This window comes from Saimiri boliviensis, chromosome 4 (assembly GCF_048565385.1).
Source record: "Saimiri boliviensis isolate mSaiBol1 chromosome 4, mSaiBol1.pri, whole genome shotgun sequence".
NCBI classification, from domain to species: Eukaryota; Metazoa; Chordata; class Mammalia; order Primates; family Cebidae; genus Saimiri; species Saimiri boliviensis.
The window spans coordinates 133,766,245-133,784,923 of record NC_133452.1 but is presented as its reverse complement, the minus strand read 5'-3'; the positions used below and the strand labels follow the sequence as shown (position 1 = coordinate 133,784,923).

The following is an 18,679-nucleotide window of genomic DNA, read 5'->3' as shown; positions in this document are numbered from 1 at the left end:
AAACAACAACTACCTTCACCCGCGAGAAAAAGAAATGGGAATCCAGAGCTGCTAGCATACATTGTCCAAAATTTTGAGTTTCCCAAAAAAGTTACGAAAGGGCAAAGAAATAGAAAAATGCAATCCATTTACAGGGGGAAATAGTCAATAGAAATTGTTGACCCGGCACGGTGGCTCACGCCTGTAATCCCTACACTTTGGGAGGCCAAAGTGGGTGGATCACTTGAGGTCAGGAGTTCGAGACCAGCCTGGCCAACAAGGTGAAACCCTGTCTCTAATAAAAATATAACAATAGCACAATAATCTTAATAGCTAACCTCTCATTAGTAATAATGGAGGTTAGAAGGCAGTAACATGGGCCAGGCGCCATGGCTCATGCCTGTAATTCCAGCACTTCAGGAGGCTGAGGCAGGTGAATCACGAGGCCAAGAGTTCAAGACCAGCCTGGCCAACATGGTGAAACCCCATCTCTACTAATAATACAAAAATGAGCCAAGCATGGTGGTATGTGCCTGTAATCCCAGCTACTCGGGAGGCTGAATCAGGAGAATTGCTTGAACCCAGGAGGCAAAGGTTGCAATGAGCTGAGATTGTGCCACTGTACTCCAGCTTGGGCAACAGAGCCAGATTCCATCTTGGGGAAGAAAAAAAAAGAAGGCAGTAACATATGCAAATTTTGGGGGTAGTAGGGAGAAGCTGGCAACGAAGAATTCTATATCAAGCAAAATTACCTTCAAAACTGAAGACAGGTCTAGGCACAGTGGCTCACACCTATAATCCCAGCACCTTGGGAGGTGGAGGTGGGAGGATCACTTGAGCCGAGGAGTTCAAGGCCAGCCTGGGCAACAAAGTGAGACCCTGTCTCTATCAAAAAAAAAAAAAAAAAAAAAAAGCCAGGCGCGGTGGCTCAAGCCTGTAATCCCAGCATTTTGGGAGGCCGAGGCAGGTGGATCACGAGGTCAAGAGATCGAGACTATCCTGGTCAACATGGTGAAACCCCATCTCTACTAAAAATACAAAAATTAGCTGGGCATGGTGGTGCACGCCTATAGTCCCAGCTACTGGGGAGGCTGAGGCAGGACAATTGCTTGAACCCAGGAGATGGAGGTTGCGGTGAGCCGAGATCGCGCCATTGCACTCCAGCCTGGATAACAAGAGTGAAACTCCGTCTCAAAAAAAAAAAAAAAAAGTAGCCATGTGTGGTAGTACACACCTTAGTCCTAGCTACTGAGAAGGCTGAAGCAGGAGGATCTCTTTTTTTTTTTTTTTAAGTATGAAAACAGGAAATTTATTAAATATACAAAACAGCAATACAGTTCAATACTGTGTCTAAAAAATTTCACTTCTACATAAGCAATAGTGTTTACAACTATATACAAAAGACTCCCACCTGTGCATAACCTTTGGTCCGTTTGTGCTATCTCATATCTGCAAGAGAAACCTAAAAGGTTAATATTTGAGTATTAAGTATTTACATCTTTTTGTGTTGGTTTTTAAATGCAGGATTACCCTTAAACGGCTCAAAGGGCTGGCATAATGCTGGAAACACTAACTTGCAGTAAAGTGCAGTTTTCATGCAAACTTAGCCATTAGGTTTTCTCCTTTTAGACAGGTATCCACAGTCTATACGGACTTTTTTTCTGATCTAATTTTGGTGGTCTTGAAGATGTCTCTTCTGTGGCAGCTTTAGCTGATTTTTGCATTGGCTTTGCTACAGAATTATTAGAGCTAAAAGCTATGCTTCTTTGCTGGGAAGATTTTTCACTGGGATTTCCAGTTCCATCTTCTGTTACCTTTTCCGACAGTTCCGGCTTTGCACCATTACTTGATAAACCTGTTCCAGCTTGTTTCTTTGCCTACAGGAACGGTTCTGAGGCTAGCTGGCAATTCAGTGCTGGTTGTTCCTAAAGCTTTCGCTGCATTGGCTTTTGCTATCTCTAACAGCTCCATTCGATCTTTTTCACTTAAGTGAAAGGGGGCTCTGCTCCGCGACCTCGTCCTGGATCTGTCCCTCCACCTGCCGTAATCCTTCGAGTACACAGTGCGACCGAAGCCGTAGTAGCGCCGCCCCGCGCGATCGCGTGCGCCCTCCGGTAGGACGACCTGCCCCGAGAGCGCGACCTGCTACGGGAACGGGACCGAGACCGGTACCGCGAAGGAGACCGGCAGTATCTCCTAGGCAGCCCGTAGGGCATCTCTCGGCTCCGCGAGTATGGCCGTGAGTAGCGCCTGTACTTCCGCTGGTGGCGCCTTCTGGAACGGGACCTTGACCGGCTCCTCCAACTCCGACTCCGACTCCTGGATGAAAACCGACTGGAGACGCGGGAATGGGACCGAGCGCTTCTGGAAAAAGAGCGGCTCCTGAATCGCGACGACAGCCGGCTGGACCCGCCCGACCGCGAGGTCCAGGGCGAATCCTTCTGCGGCGAGCCGGGCCACATGTCGTTCACATAGTTGGACATCTTCACCTGCGGCTTTACCCTGCACTTTCTCAGGAAAAGATCCCGCAAGCCTCAACTCAGAACTTCCTAAAATAACAAGAGGAAAAAAACAAATCAAGTCCCGGAAGCAGGCGCCCGGCCCAGGAGGATCCCTTAGGCCCGAGAGATGGAGGTTGCCGTGAAACATGATCATGCCACTGCACTTCGGCCTGGGCAACAGAGCAAGACCCTGTCTCCAAAAACAAAATTATTCAAAAGAAAAAAAAAAGAAGGCAAAATGAACACATTCTGACATAAAGACTGAGGAGATTTATTTCTTGCAGACATCTCTTACAAGAAATACTAAAGTAATTTTAAAGTTATTCAGACTGAGAAGAAATGACACCAGATAATTCCAATCCAATGAAAAAACAATTATTATCTGTCAATTAAACATAAAATTTATAGCTGAGCAAAGTGGCACACACCCGTAATCCAGCTACTTGGGAGGCTGAGGCACGAGAATCACTTGAACCCAAGAGGTGGACCTGCAGTCACACCACTGCAGTCCAGCCTGAGCAACAGAGCAAGACTTCATCTGAAAAAAATTAAATGAAAAAAAAAATAAAATGTGTACAAAAACAAAGAGACCCAGAAGAAATAATATGTAGGTAATTATTTTTTAAAAACCAAAACCCACAAATACCTCCTTTTTCTTTCTTTCTTTTTTTTTTTTTGAGACAGAGTTTCACTCCTGTTACCCAAGCTGGAGTGCAATGGCGCGATCTCGGCTCACCGCAACCTCCGCCTCCTGGGTTCAGGCAATTCTCCTGCCTCAGCCTGCTGAGTAGCTGGGATTACAGGTACGCGCCACCATGCCCAGCTAATTTTTTGTATTTTTAGTAGAGACGGGGTTTCACCATGTTGACCAGGATGGTCTCGATCTCTTGACCTTGTGATCCACCCGCCTTGACCTCCCAAAGTGCTAGGATTACAGGCTTGAGCCACCGCGCCTGGCCTCTTTTTTTTTTTTTTTTTTTTTTTTTTTTTTAAGATGGGGTTTCACCATGATGGCCAGGCTGGTCTTGAACTCCTGACCTCAGGTTATCCACCCACTTCAGCCTCCCAAAGTGCTAGGATTACAGGTGTGAGCCACCACACCTGGCTCTTTTTCTTTTTTGAGAGACAAGCTCTCACTCTCTCACCCAGGTTGGAGTGCAGTGGTGTGACCATAGCTCACTGCAGCCTCAAATCCCGGACTCGTGATCCTCTCACCTCAGCCTCCTGAGTAGCTGAGGCTACAAATGCACACCACCATGCCTGGCTCCTTTTCATTTCTTAACTGTTCTAAAAGAAATTACATAAAACAACAATTATAAAATTACAGCATTGGACTTGTGACATCTAAAGATGATGTGTGTGTATATATGCACTCACACACATATGACAATAACGGTACAAAGGATAGGGAAGAGATGGAGTTACACTGAAACAAAGGAACCACATCAGATAGTGAGTCCAATCCACAAGAACAAATCAAGAGTATCAGGAACACTAAATAAGTTCAATAAGAAAACATTTATTAAGCATATTTTTTTTCTTTTTTTTAAAGACAGGGTTTCACCATGTTGGTCAGGCTGGTCTTACTCCCCACCTCAGGTGATCCGCCCTCCTTGGCCTCCAAAGTGCTTGGATTACAGGCGTGAGCCACCACGCTCGGCCTGTTTAGCATATTTTACTCATTTCTTCTCTTAATTTTTTAGAAGACATAGAATTTGACTGGGCACAGTGGCTGACACCTGTATTCCCAGCACTTTAGGAGGCCGAGGTGGGTGGATCACTTGAGTTCAGGAGTTCCAGACCAGCCTGGGCAAGAGGGCAAAATTCCATCTCTACTAAAAATGCAAAATTAGCTGGGCATGGTGGTTCGTACCTGTAACCCTAGCTACTCAGGAGGCTGAGGTGGGAGGATCTCCTGGGCCTAGGAGGCAGAGGTTGCGGTGAGCCAAGATCATGCCACTGCACTCCAGTCTGGAGCACATCCTTACACCCCCTCACGTTCAGTCTGAACTGAACTGGAGATACCTGTGAAAGGAAAATAAATCTTGGGACCCCAAAATCACTAAGCTCAAAATCACTACGGGAAAAGTCAAGCTGGGAACTGCTTAGGCAAACCTACCTCTCATTCTATTCAGTCACCCCTCTGCTCACTGAGATGAATACATATCTGACTGAGTCCTCTGGAGAGGCTAATCAGAAACTCAAAAGAACGTAATCATTTGTCTCTTATCTATGAACTGGAAGCCCCTCCCCAATTTGTTCTGCCTTTGCTTTGAGTTGTCCCGCCTTTCCAGTCGGAACTAATGCTCATCTTACATATGTTGGTTTATGTCTCCTGCGTCCCTAAAATGTATAAAACTAAGCTGTGCTCTGACCACTGACGCTGTGTCACCGGCCCATGGCCTGAACCTTGGCAACATAAACTTTCTAAATTAGCTGAGAGCTGTCTCAGATATTCAGGGTTCGCACTCCCCCTGGGCTCCCTGACTTTCTTCAGGGCACTGGTCCCTTTCTTGTCTGTCTTTGGACACCCTCAAGGTAAGTCTTTGAAATTCTTGAGGCAGGAAGGACCATTTCCCAGCCCTGAATCTTGCATAAAGTAGGTCCCTTATAAATGGAAATAGGGCTACTCCTCAAAGGCAGGCTGGGAATTTTGCGTGTATGACCCGAGCGGTTCTTCACAGAGGTTGTTTCACTTGCCTTCTGCTTTTTTCTTCTCTTGCTTCCCCACAGAGCAGGACGAAAGGAGCCAGCAAGGATGGCTCTGGTGTTGGGGTCTGCCTTTAGCCACCCTGGTGGAATTGCAAAGAGAAGGACAGGGATGGAAAGAGGAAAGTTTGATTTGGTTTGCCTTTTTTTTTTTTTTTTTTTTTTGAGATGGAGTCTCTGTCACCAGTCTATCACCAGTCTAAAGTGCAGTGGGGGCCGGGTGCGGTGGCTCAAGCCTGTAATCCCAGCACTTTGGGAGGCTGAGACGGGTGGATCACGAGGTCGAGAGATCGAGACCATCCTGGTCAACATGGTGAAACCCCGTCTCTAATAAAAATACAAAAAATTAGCTGGGCATGGTGGCACCTGCCTGTAATCCCAGCTACTCAGGAGGCTGAGGCAGGAGAATTGTTTGAACCCAGGAGGCGGAGGTTGTGGTGAGCCGAGATCCCGCCATTGCACTCCAGCCTGGGTAACCAGAGTGAAACTGTCTCAAAAAAAAAAAATAAAAATAAAATAAAGTGCAAGGGCTGCGCGCGGTGGCTCAAGCCTGTAATCCCAGCACTTTGGGAGGCCGAGGCGGGTGGATCACGAGGTCGAGAGATCGAGACCATCCTGGTCAACATGGTGAAACTCCGTCTCTACTAAAAATACAAAAAATTAGCTGGGCATGGTGGCGCGTGCCTGTAATCCCAGCTACTTGGGAGGCTGAGGCAGGAGAATTGCCTGAACCCAGGAGGCGGAGGTTGCGGTGAGCCGAGATCGCGCCATTGCACTCCAGCCTGGGTAACAAGAGCGAAACTCCGTCTCAAAAAAAAAATAAATAAATAAAGTGCAGTGGAGCAATCAGCTCACAGCAACCTCCACCTCCCGTATTCAAGCGATTCTCCTGCCTCAGCCTCCCGAGTAGCTGGGACTACAGGCGCGAGCCACCACCTCCAGCTAATTTTTGTATTTTTAGTAGAGACGGGGTTTCACCATGTCGGCCAGGATGGCGTCGATCTCTCCACCTTGTGATCCGCCCACTTCGGCCTCAGGCCTGCGCCATCGCGCCCCGCCTTGTTTGTCTTTCTTTTGGCAGCACTTCCTCATCCCAACCTCATCATCCTCCCCTATCCCTACCAACCCACTGCGGGCGTCTGAGCCCAGTCCCCTTGATCCCTAAAATCTGGGAGAGGCTCTTTCCACTAGGGGCTCTGCTTCGCAGACTTGTCCGAGGTGGGGGCGGGGTGGAATTCTCAGTGGCTCAGTGGCCCGCGCCGCACTTGCCCACTGGAGAGCCCCTATTTTCAGGATGCTACTGCAGTTGGAGAAGGAACCCCACTTTTAGGAATCCTCTTCCGTGCCAAAGGCTGTCTGAGATCAGGCGCAGAAACTTCGCCCGCTCAGGTTACCCTACAGTACCGGCTGTGTACCCCGGACTCCGCCCCCGATTGCAAAACAGCTGAGGGGTGGGTCCTTATTTTCCCGCCTACTCACTAGTTCTCGAGGTAAACAACCACCGAGGTCCTCTCGGCGGAGAACTGTGGCCGCCCATCCGGTGAAAACAGAGGATGTGGGAGCGGCGGGGAACGCGTGAGGGTAGAGTAACCAGGTCACAAGCAAACGTGAATGCTCAAACTCCCTAATTATCCAATGGATTCAGGTGTAAATTTTACTTTCCACCCTCCCCCCTCCCCAGACGGAGCCTCACTCTGTAGCCCAGGCTGCAGTGCAGTGGCACGATTCCGGCTAGGGCAACCTCGGCCTCCCGGGTTCAAGCCATTCTCCTGCCTCAGATGAGATTCCAGGCTAGTGCCACCACGTCCAGCTAATTTTTGTATTTTTAGTAGAGACAGGGTTTCACCGTATTGACCAGGCTGGTCTCGAACTCCTGACCTCGTGATCTGCCCTCCTCGACCTACCAAAGAGCTAAGATTACAGGCGGGACCACCGCACCCGACCTAAATTTTACTTTTGTAGAAAAAAATGTAAATAATCCGTTGAGAACATTTAATGAGAAATGGATCTTTATCGGGTCTGTGTCTCTGTCCCTGTTTCCTGAATAAGGGACTACGCCTCTATTTTATATCAGAGGAGGTACCTTCTTCCTGCTGGCTGTGACAGCTGCGCACAAACTGGCTAGTAAATTTCCTGCCCAGATCTTCTTTTGCTTCCCCCACAGCATACTTATTGCCACACCCCCATGTATGTGGCCTAACCGGCTTCAGTTTCCTGGTTCTGAGTTTCAGTCTTACTCAAGCATAAATTTCTCTCTTTTTTTGAGACAGAATCTCGCTCTGTCACCCTGGCGGAGCACAGTGGTGCAGTCTCGGCTTCCCACAGCCTCCACCTCCAGCGTTCAAGTGACTCTCCTGCCTCAGCCTCCCGAGTGTGGAACTTCTTATTTATTTATTTATTTATTTGCGATGCAGTCTCACTCCTGCCACCCAAGCTGAAATGCAATAGCGCGATCTCAGCTAACAGCAACCTCCGCGTCACAGGTTTAAGCAATTCTGCCTCAGCCTCCTGAGTTCCTGGGTCTATAGGCACGCACCTCCACGTCCAACTAATTTTTTATATTTTTAATAGAGATAGGGTTTCACCATGTTGGTCAGGCTGGCAAACTCCTGACCTCAAGCAATCCACCCATCTTGCCCTCCCAAAGTGCTGGGATTACAGGGGTGAGCCACCGCACCTTTTATTGGAGGTTTTCTTTATTCTTTTTTTTTTTTTTTTTTGGACACTCTGGGTCCAAGCAATTGACCTGCCTCAGCCTCCTGAGTAGCTGGGACTACAGGCATGTGGCACCACGCCCAGCTAATTTTTGTATTTTTAACAGAGACGGGGTTTCACCATGTTGGCCAGGATGGTCTTGATCTCTTGACCTCGTGTTCCGCCTGCCTCGGCCTCCCAAAGTGCTGGTATTACAGGCATGAGCCACCACACCCAGCCTTCTTTTCTTTATTTTTTACTTTATTTTTTGAGACAAGGTCTGCTCTGTTGCTCAGTGCAGTGGCGTGATCTCAGCTCACTACAACCTGCCAGCCTCAAGCAATTCTCCCATCTCAGCTTCCAAGTAGCTGGAACTACAGGCACATGCCACCATGCCACACTAATTTTCGTATTCGTTGTAAAGACCGGGTATCACCATGTTGCCCAGGCTCATCTCCATCTCCTGGACTCAACCAATCCTCTCCCCCTAGGCCTCCCAAAGTGCTGGAATTGCAGGCATGAGCCACCACGCCTGCCTAATTAGAAGTTTTAGAGTGTGATGGAGATCACTTGGATAGAGGTTACTGTGGCCTTAATTAAATGAGACAGTAGGTTTCATAAAACTTGGAAATTGTAAAGGATGGGGGAATCACTCAAATTCAGAACATCAAAACAATCTTATTTTGTGTATGTTACCTGTCTTTTTCCCTACATATGGAATGTTTGTTTGTTTGACATGATTACCATTTCCATTTTCATAATATGTTTAATACTTTTCCTCCACTTAACAAACATGGCTACAGCTTGCCAAGTTGCAACCTCCACCTCCTGGGTTCAAGCGAGTCTCCCGCCTCAGCCTCCTGAGTAGCTGGGATTACAGGCACCTGCACCACGCTGAGCTAATTTTTGTATTTTTAGCAGAGAAAGGGTTTCTCCATGTTGGCCACGCTGGTCTGGAACTCCTGACCTCAGGTGATCCACCCGCCTCGGCCTCCCAAAGCGCTGGGATTATAGGCGCGAGCCCCGCCCAGATCAACCTTTTAAGTGTTCCTTGCTTTTTCATGTATAGATTTGACATTACCGGCTTTGGGGTAAGGAAGAAACTACCACGACTCTGAGGGTCAGAGACTCGCGCAGTCATAAGCCCAGCAAGAGAATGGGTCTGTCTGGGCTAGCCTTGGGCTGTTGGATGAGCAGGTTGGCCTTTTCATTTCTCTGGAGGGATTTTTCATTTTCTCCAGAAACCAACTCCAAATGCCCTCTTCCGGAAGGCATTTTGGAACGCTTGATTGGCTGCATGCGACCTCGGGTTGCCTCCCTGGTTTCCTCGAAACTTCCTGCTCAGCTGCCAGTTTCTGTTCTCAAAGGACTCTGTCATACAGCATGTGCAGAAAGCAGAAGTGAGTCAGGCTGCTGTGTGCTCCGGCAGTGGGGCCAGGGGACTGGGAAGAGTTGCAGGAGAAACCCCGCGGGAGAGAAAGACTCCAACCTGGGAACCTCGGGTAGCGTCCAGTGACTTTCCAAAATCTTGGTCGGGGCTGTCACAGGCCCCTGCTCGCCATGGTGGTCTCTGGCAAAGAAAAGCGTGTGGGGCATCCAAGATGCTCATGGACCTCCTCTGAATTTTGCACCCCTGTGTGTTGAAAACAGGTATTTCTGGTCTTTAAAGACGCTTAGAAAAGACAGACTTGTTCAGTAGTTAGAAAGGCCAAGCCACAGCCAAAAGCTTGGTATCTGGGATCCATTATCTCCAAGGTTTAAAAGCATCTTCCCCGCAACCTCCGCCTCCCGGGTTCAGGCAATTCTCCTGCCTCAGCCTCCTGAGTAGCTGGGATTACAGGCACGCGCCACCATGCCCAGCTAATTTTTTGTACTTTTAGTAGAGACGGGGGTTTCACCATGTTGACCAGGATGGTCTCGATCTCTTGACCTCGTGATCCACCCGCCTCAGCCTCCCAAAGTGCTGGGATTAGAGGCTTGAGCCACCGCGCCCAGCGTAAAGTGTTTTCAAATAGTAGTTTTAAAAGGTATGATAAAGATAAATGATTTAAATTTAAATGACAGTTTCAATTCAAAATACAAAGATTATTTTGCCCTTATAACATTATTAATTATAATACTTTCAAGTGAGAGCAGTATGACTAGTTATGACTATTTTTGAAAATGATGCTTTAACAATTCATAATGCAGACATTTGATGGTCTGGTTCTATGGTGAGTTCATGTTGATGCTTGGTCTTAAAGATGGTTAGAGCTGGCCGGGCGCGGTGGCTCAAGCCTGTAATCCCAGCACTTTGGGAGGCCGAGGCGGGTGGATCACGAGGTCAAGAGATCGAGACCATCCTGGTCAACATGGTGAAACCCCGTCTCTACTAAAAATACAAAAAATTAGCTGGGCATGGTGGCGCGTGCCTGTAATCCCAGCTACTCAGGAGGTTGAGGCAGGAGAATTGCCTGGGCCCAGGAGGCGGAGGTTGCGGTGAGCCGAGATCGCGCCATTGCACTCCAGCCTGGGTAACAAGAGCAAAACTCTGTCTCAAAAAAAAAAAAAAAAAAAAAAAAGATGGTTAGAGCTGACAGAAATAACTTGCACACACATCATACATTCATATATAACTGAATCTGAATCATTGATGTACTCATTGAAATGTGACACATCCAGGAAAATCCCTTCTCTAAATTATGTAAAACTCTTTGTTTTCCTTCAGCTACTCTATTTCTGTTCTCCCTTATGTGAACATGATCCCAAGGCTGCTGGTCTGCCAACGTGGTTGAGCAACAGCTGTTGTCAAACTCCAGAGTCTAAAGGGCACCGTAGAAAACAGATGGCAGCCCAGATCCGCCTTCCTTGCCAGCGAAATGTTCACTGACCAGGGAGAAACAACCACGTGGAAAACTAAATAAACCCATGACATTCATATCCAGCAGCTCGGGTGTTTCCCCTGAGAGGTGGGGACTATTTGCAAAAGTCACTCTTTTTTCTTTTTAGAGTCTTATCTATTTGTGAATAAATGTTTCCAATTAAAACATTGCTTCTAAGCCTCAGTTTTCTCACCTCTACCATGGAGTTAAAATGTCTACTTCACACTGTCCATAAAAGAATTAAAATAAGCCAGGACCAGTGGCTCATGTCTGTAATCCCAGCCTTTTGGGAGGCCAAGGTGGGCGGATCACGAGGTCAGGAGTTCGAGACCAGCCTGATTAACATGGTGAAACCCTGTCTCTACTAAAAATACAAAAAATTAGCTGGATGTGGTGGTGCATACCTGGAATCCCCGCTGCTCAGGAGGCTGAGGCAGGAGAATTGCTAGAACCCAGGAGGCGAAGGTTGCAGTGAGCTGAGGTCGTGCCATTGCACCCCAGCCTGGGCAACAAGAGCAAAACTCCATCTCAAAAAAATAAAAAAGTAGTGTGTGAACATTTCTATGTTGGTACATTGTTTATGTGCCTAAACAGACAAAGTCACCCAGGACCTGGCTGCTGGACTCATCCTTAGGAAGAATAGAGAAAAATAAAGTTTATCTTTAGTGTCTCTTGATCTTGTTTTTCTCCTCACCACAGTCATGTCCTGGAATCCAGGGTCTCTGAACATCCAGCAGCCTCTCACCCAGCATAACCCCTGTTGAGGTCCAGGGTACAATGGTGGGAGTGGGTGGAGAAGAGATAGACCTCTGGTTTGAGTGTCTAGGGTTTGAGTTCTCAAGAAGAACTTCTTGGCCGGGCGCGGTGGCTCACGCCTGTAATCCCAGCCCTTGGGAGGCCAAAGTGGGTGGATCACCTGGCTCACGCCTGTAATCCCAGCCCTTGGGAGGCCAAAGTGGGTGGATCACCTGAGGTCAGGAGTTCCAGACCAGGCTGGCCAACACGGTGAAAACCCATCTCTACTGAAAATATAAAAAATTAGCTGGGCGTGGTGGCAGGCACCTGTAATCCCAGCTACTCAGGAGGCCAAGGCAGGAGAATTGCTTGAGCCCGGGTGGCAGAGGTTGCAGTGAACCGAGATCACAGTAGTACACTCCAGCCTGGGTCACGAGAGCGAAACTCATTAAAAAAAAGGGGGGGAGGGGAGGGGAGGGGAGGAGGGGAACGGGGGTGGGGAGGGGGAGGCGGAGGCGCAGGCGCTTCTTGACTTCACCCAGCAGGGCTTTTTCCCTGGGTCTAGAGCTAGGTGTGAAGAAAGCGAGTTCTTGGTGAGAGGAACTTGTTCATGGAGAGGAGTCCACGCCCAGTGGCAGAAGTGGAGAGGTGGGTATGGGACACTCAGGGAAGCTGCTCTCTTCTGTTGTCAGTGGCTCCCGATGGAGGATGTGCTGTGGGAATGCAAGGAGGAGATGGAAAGAAGGTGTCAAAATAGCTTTTAAAAAGGGAAAAAAAATTGAAAAGAGTGAAACCACCCTTGCAAAAATTGTAACAGTGAGAAAATTATGACAGTGAAAAATATCTCATCTAACCATCTCCTTCTTGCCTTTAACCTCCAAATGGCACTTGGTGATTCCTGGGAATAGACCAAGCTACTTTGGGAGAAAGTTCATTTACCGTTTAAATGAACTGTCTTTGTAAAAAATAATGAAAGGCCACCAGGTTAGGGAGGATGAGAGGGGTCTGAATTCTGCTAAGATGCAGGCATAATTAAACGATTACCAGCCATTGTTCCAGAGGTCACAAGACTTGTAACTTCCCCAATTATTCCTATAAATAACATCACTATTGTAGTTGACCTCTTGGCCTTTTGAGACGTCTTTTCAGTTTTGTTTTGTTTACTTTGAGATGAGGTTTTGCTCTGTCACCCAGGCTGGAGTGCAGTGGTCATAGCTCACTGCACTCTATCTCCCAGGCTCAAGTGATACTTCCACTTCAGCCTTGCAAGTAGCTGGGACTGCAGGTGCATGCCACCATGACTGGCCAATTTCATTGGCTTTTAATTTTTGGTTTTGGGGGGGGCGGTTGTATTTTTAGTAGACATGAGGTTTAGCTCTGTTGTTCAGGCTGGTCGCAAACTCCTGGACTCAAGCAATCCTCCTGTCTCAGCCTCCCAAACTGCTAGGGTTACAGGCGAGAGCCTCTGCACCCAGCTCAGGCTTTTGCTTTTCGGAAAACCAGATGACTCCACCCAGATCCAAGACTCACTCGTCCTGTGGCCCCACCCAGAAGTGGACTCAGTGCACAAGGACCATTTTCCACATCCCTGCGATAGCACCCCCAATCAATCAGCACCACCCATTCCCTAGCCACCTGCCCACCAATCTATCTCTTTTCTTTTTTTCTTTTTTTATTCTTTGAGACAGTATTTCACTCTGTCGCCCAGGCTATAATGCAGTGGTGCGATCATGGCTCACTGCAGCTTCTACCTCCCTGGCTCATGTGATGCTCTCACCTCAGCCTCCCAAGTCACTGGGACTATAGGTGTACACCATTACACCTGGCGAATTTTAAAAATTTTTGTAGAGATGATGTCTTGCTATGTTGTCCAGGCTGATCTCAAACTCAAGAACTCAAGCAGTCCTCCCACCTCAGCCTCAAAAAGTGCTGGTATTATAGGTGTAAGTCAACATGCCCAGCCCAAACTATCTTGGAAAAGCCCTAGCCTTCAAATTTGGGGGGAGGCCAATTTAAGTAATAATGAGACTTCAGTCTCCTGGTTTTTTAGTTTATTTTGTTGTGGTGGTGGTTTTGAGACAAAGTATCTCTCTGTAGCTCAGACTGGAGTACGGTGGCACAATCTTGGCTCACTGCAACCTTCGCCTCCCAGGTTCAAGTGATTCTCCTGCCTCAGCCTCCCAAGTACTGGGATAACAGGCACACAGCACCATGCCTGGCTAATGGTTTTTTTTTTTTTTTGGAGAAGGAGTCTCACTGTGTTGCCAGGCTGGAGTGCAGTGATGCGATCTTGACTCACTGTGACCTCCTCTTGGGTTCAAGTGATTCTCGTGCCTCCACCTCCCAAGTAGCTGGGATTACAGGCATGCACCACCACACCCAGCTAATTTTTGTATTTTTAGTAGAGATGGGGTTTCACCATGTTGGCTGGATGGTCTTGATCACCTGACCTCGTGATCCACCTGCCTTGGCCTCCCAAAGTGATGGGATTACAGGCATGAGCCACCATGACTGGCCAATTTTTGTATTTTTTATAGAGACGGGGTTTCTCCACCTTGGCCAGGGTGGTTTCGAACTCCTGACCTCTACCTTAGCCTCCCAAGTGATGGGATTACAGATGTGAGCCTCTACACCCAGCCGCAGTCTTCTGTTTAATGGGCTGTATGTGTGTAAAGCCCTTTCTCTATTGCAATTGCCCTGTCTTCATAAATTGGCACTATCTGAGCAGCAGGCAAAATGGACCCACAGGGCGGTTACGACAGTGTCAACATTTACAGCAGAGTTGTAATATCCGTCATATAACAACTATAAATTAATTTTTAAAGATATATGATATTGTTAAAAGCATATAAGTGACATGAATAAGTAATATACAGAATAATAAATTCAACTGGACAATAACTATGAAATTATTTTCTTTTTTTTTTTTTATTAAGATGGGGTTTCACCGTGTTGGTCAGGCTGGTCTTGAACTCCCGACCTCAGGTGATCCACCGGCCTTGGCCTCCAAAGTGCTTGGATTACAGGCATGAGCCACCACGCCTGGCCAAAATTATTTTCAACCCCTCCAATTATATACAGTAGTAAAAGTAAATTAAAACAATGTTTCATTTTGTTTTGTTTTGTTTCATTTTGTTTTGTTTTTAGGCAGAGTCTTGCTCTGTCACCCAGTCTGGAGTTCAAGCAATTCTCCTGCCTCAGCCTCCTGAGTAGGTGGGATTACAGGTGCCCAACACCACACGTGGCTAATTTTTGTATTTTTAGTGGAGACGGGGTTTCACCATGTTGGCCAGGCTGACCTCAGGTGATCCACTCACCTCAGCCTCCCAGAGTGCTGGGATTACAGGCTTGAGCCACCTCACCCAGCCTAAAACAATGTTTTAACCCCTTGTTGATAAGAGTGTAAACTGATCATGTTTGGGGGAAGTAATTTAGTACCTATTAATATTAAACATTTTCATAACCTTTGATTCAGCATTTCCACTTAAATTAGTGTCTTAGTTTGGGCTGCTGTAACAACACCACAGACTGGATGGTTTATAGACAACAGAGGTTTATTTCTGAGTTCATGGAGCTGGGAAATTCAGGTATCAAGGCAGTGGCAGTTAAGGAGTTTGATGAAGGGCCTTTTTCTATTCCTAGTTCATAGATGTCCCATTTTCATTTTCTTTCTTTCATTCTTTCTTCTTATCCTTTTTTTTTTTTTCTTTAAACAGAAGAGGGTCTCTCTCTGTCACCCAGGCAGCTGGAGTTCAATGGTGCAAGCTTGGCTCACTGCAGCCTCAACCTCCTGGGCTCAAGTGATCATCCCACCTCAGCCTCCTGAGTAGCTGGGACTACAGATGCATACCGCCATGCCTAGCTAAATTTTTGTAATTTTGTAGAGACGGGTCTCACTGTGTTACCCAGGCTGGTCTTGAATTCCTGGGCTGAAGCAGTCCTCCCACCTTGGCCTCCCAGAGTGCTGGGATTGCAAACCTGAGCCACTGTACTTGGCCTGTCCTACCATCTTGCTGTATTCTCCCGTCCTACCATCTTGCTGTGGCAGGGAGAGCAATAGCCTCTCTTTATCTCTTTTTGAGGATTCCAATCCCATTATGCCCCCATGACTTCATCCAAACCTCATTACTTCCCAAGGGCCCCACCTCCAAAGACTATCACATTGAGAACTGGAGAGCTTCATCATACAGTTTAAGAAAAACAAGCATTCCATTTGTAGCAACTAGAAGTTATGGAAACACTCCCTCTAGTGTGCAGAAAAGTAAGTACACCGCTTTTTGGGTTTTTTGTGGGGTTTTTTTTGGTGGTAGTGTTTTTTTGTTTTTGTTTTCTGAGACATGGTCTCACTTTGTCACCCTGGCTGGATGGAGTTCAGTAGCATGATCACAGCTCATTGGAGCCTCAATTTCCTGGGCTCAAGCAATCCTTCAACCTCAGCTTCCCAAATAGCTAGCACTATAGGCATACGCCACAACACCCATCTGATTTTTGTATTTTTTGTAGAGATATGGTTTCTTGGCCAGGTGTGGTGGCTCACACCTGTAATCCCAGCGCTTTGGGAGGCCAAGGTGGGAGGATCATGAGGACAGGAGTTCAAAACCAGCCTCACCAACATGGTGAAAACCCATCTGTACTAAAAACACACAAAATAGCCAGGTGTGGTGGCACGCGCCTGTAGTCCCAGCTACTCAGGAGGCTGAGGCAGAAGAATCGCTTGAACCCAGGAGGTGGAGGTTGCAGTGGACTAAGATCACACCCATCACATCATTGCACTCCAGCCTGGGCAACAGAGCAAGACTCCATCTAAAAAAAAAAAAGAGAGAGAGAGATAGGGTTTCGCTATGTTGCCCAGGCTGGTCTCCAATACCTGGGCTCAAGTGATCTGCCCACCTCAGCCTCCCAAAGTGCTGGAACTACAGGTGTGAGCCACGGCACCCATCCAATAATGTTTTTTAAGGCATTATGTCTACTAATGAATAATGGGGGAGGCAGTGGGGGGAGTACTGGAATAGTTAAATAGTCTGTGTATATACAATGAAATACCACACTATCATTTTTTCAAGATCTATATGTATTGACATGGGAGAATGAGCACATCATAAATTAATAATAAAAGTTGGTAGCTATTTGGGAAGCTGAGGTTGGAGGATTACAGTGGCTCATGCCTGTAATCCCAGCACTTTGGGAGGCCCAGGCAGGCAGATCACAAGGTCAGGAGATCGAAACCATCCTGGCCAACATGGTCAAACCCCATCTCTACTAAAATTACAAAAATTAGCTGAGTGTGGTGACACATTCCTGTAGTCCCAGCTACTCGGGAGGCTGAGGCAGGAGAATCACTCCAGGAGTCAGAGGTTGTAGTGAGCCGAGATTGTACAGCCTGGTGACAGAGCAAGACTCCATCTCAAAAAGAAAAAAGAACAAAAGAACAATATAAACTGGACCTTATGTGTTCAGTGGGAGCCCTTGTAAGCTAACGCCTACATCCTTTCTGAGATGCCCAAAACTGTTCTGTGAGCACTTGCTTTTGACACAAGTTGCCCCAGGCTCATTTTTACTTTCCCAGCTCCATATGTGGATTCAGCCATTTTTCTTTTCTTTCTTTCTTTCTTTTTTTTTTTTTTTTTTTTGAGACAGAGTTTCACTCTTGTTACCCAGGCTGGAGTGCAATGGCACGATCTTGGCTCACCACAACTTCCGCCTCCTGTATTCAAGCAATTCTCCTGCCTCAGCCTTCCGAGTAGCTGGGACTACAAGCGTGCGCAACCATGCCCAGCTAATTTTTGTATTTTTAGTAAAGACGGGTTTTCACCATGTTGACCAGGATGGTCTCGATATCTTGATCTCGTGATCCACCCGCCTCGGCCTCCCAAAGTGCCGGAATTATAGGCATGAGCCACCGTGCCCGGCCCTGGAAGAATCTTTTTTTTCAATCTTCCCCTCCACCCATCTTCACTGATATATAAAAAAGAAAAAGTGGGGAGAGAATACAGGAATAAGGAAAAAAACACTTAACAATGGTTATCTCTGGATGTGATTGGGGGCATTTTTGTTTTTGGTTTTCTTTTTAAGATAGAGTTTCACTCTTTCACCCAGGCTGAAGTGAAGTGGCACAATTTTGACTCACTGCACCCTCCAGCCCCCTGGGTTCAAGCGGTTCTCCTGTCTCAGCCTCCCGAGTAGCTGGGATTATAGGCATCCACCACCACACCCAGCCAATTTTTGTGGGTTTTTTTTGTTTCGTTTTTCAGTAGAGACAGGATTTCACCATGTTGACCTGGCTGGTCTTGAACTCCTGACCTCAGGTGATCCACCCACCTCAGCCTCCCAAAGTGCTGGGATTACAGGTGTGAGCCACTGTACTCCGCCATAGAGGGCATTTTTGCTTTGTGAATGAGGGTTCTCCAGAGAAATGTAATATACATACATACTTGCAGAGAGAGAGAGTGTGTGATTTATTTTTAGAAATTGGCTCACAAAATTTTGGAGGATTGTTGAGTCCAAAGTCTGATAAGAGAGCCCGACAGGCTGGAGACATAGGAAAGAATTGAAGTTCAAGTCCAAAGATGGTGCACTGAAAAGTTCTGACTAGAACAAAAGGGAGAATAGCCTTTTGTTCTATTCAGGACTTCAACCTATTGGATCTCCTGGGCTCAAGCAATCCACCCACTTCAGCCTCCCTAGTAGCTGGGATTAGAGATGCCCACCACCACACCTGGCTAATTTTTGTATTTTGATTAGAGACAGGGTTTCACCATGTTGGCCAGGCTGGTCTGGAACTACTGGGTTACAGGTGTGAGCCACCGCGCCCAGCCCATTACAATTTTGGAAAGATTTTATGTATATTGTAGGATAGACAAATAAGTAAATATATTAAGAGTGTGAAGAACCAAGACTTGGCTGGGCGTGGTGGCTCATGCCTGTAATCCAAGCACTTTGGAGGCCAAGGCGGGTGGATCACCTGAGGTTGGGAGTTCAAGACCAGCCTGACCAACATGGTGAAACCCTGTCTTATTAAATTAAAAAAATATAAAAATAAAAGTAAAAAGAAGAACCAAGACTTTCAGTTGCCCTGATAAAAGATATACAAATACAAAATCAAGGAAGAAGAAAAAAATCTATAATGTACAATTTAAATTGGAAGTACCAATATGAATTGGTATTCATATATTTTTTTTTGTGAGCCAAAGATTGATCTCT

The 18,679-nt window shown here is 46.9% G+C and overlaps 1 pseudogene; it reads right to left on the bottom strand.

Moving 5' to 3' along the window:
- Positions 1–885: 885 nt before the first annotated feature.
- Positions 886–2,535, bottom strand: LOC101039911 (arginine/serine-rich protein 1-like; annotated as a pseudogene).
- Positions 2,536–18,679: the final 16,144 nt, after the last annotated feature.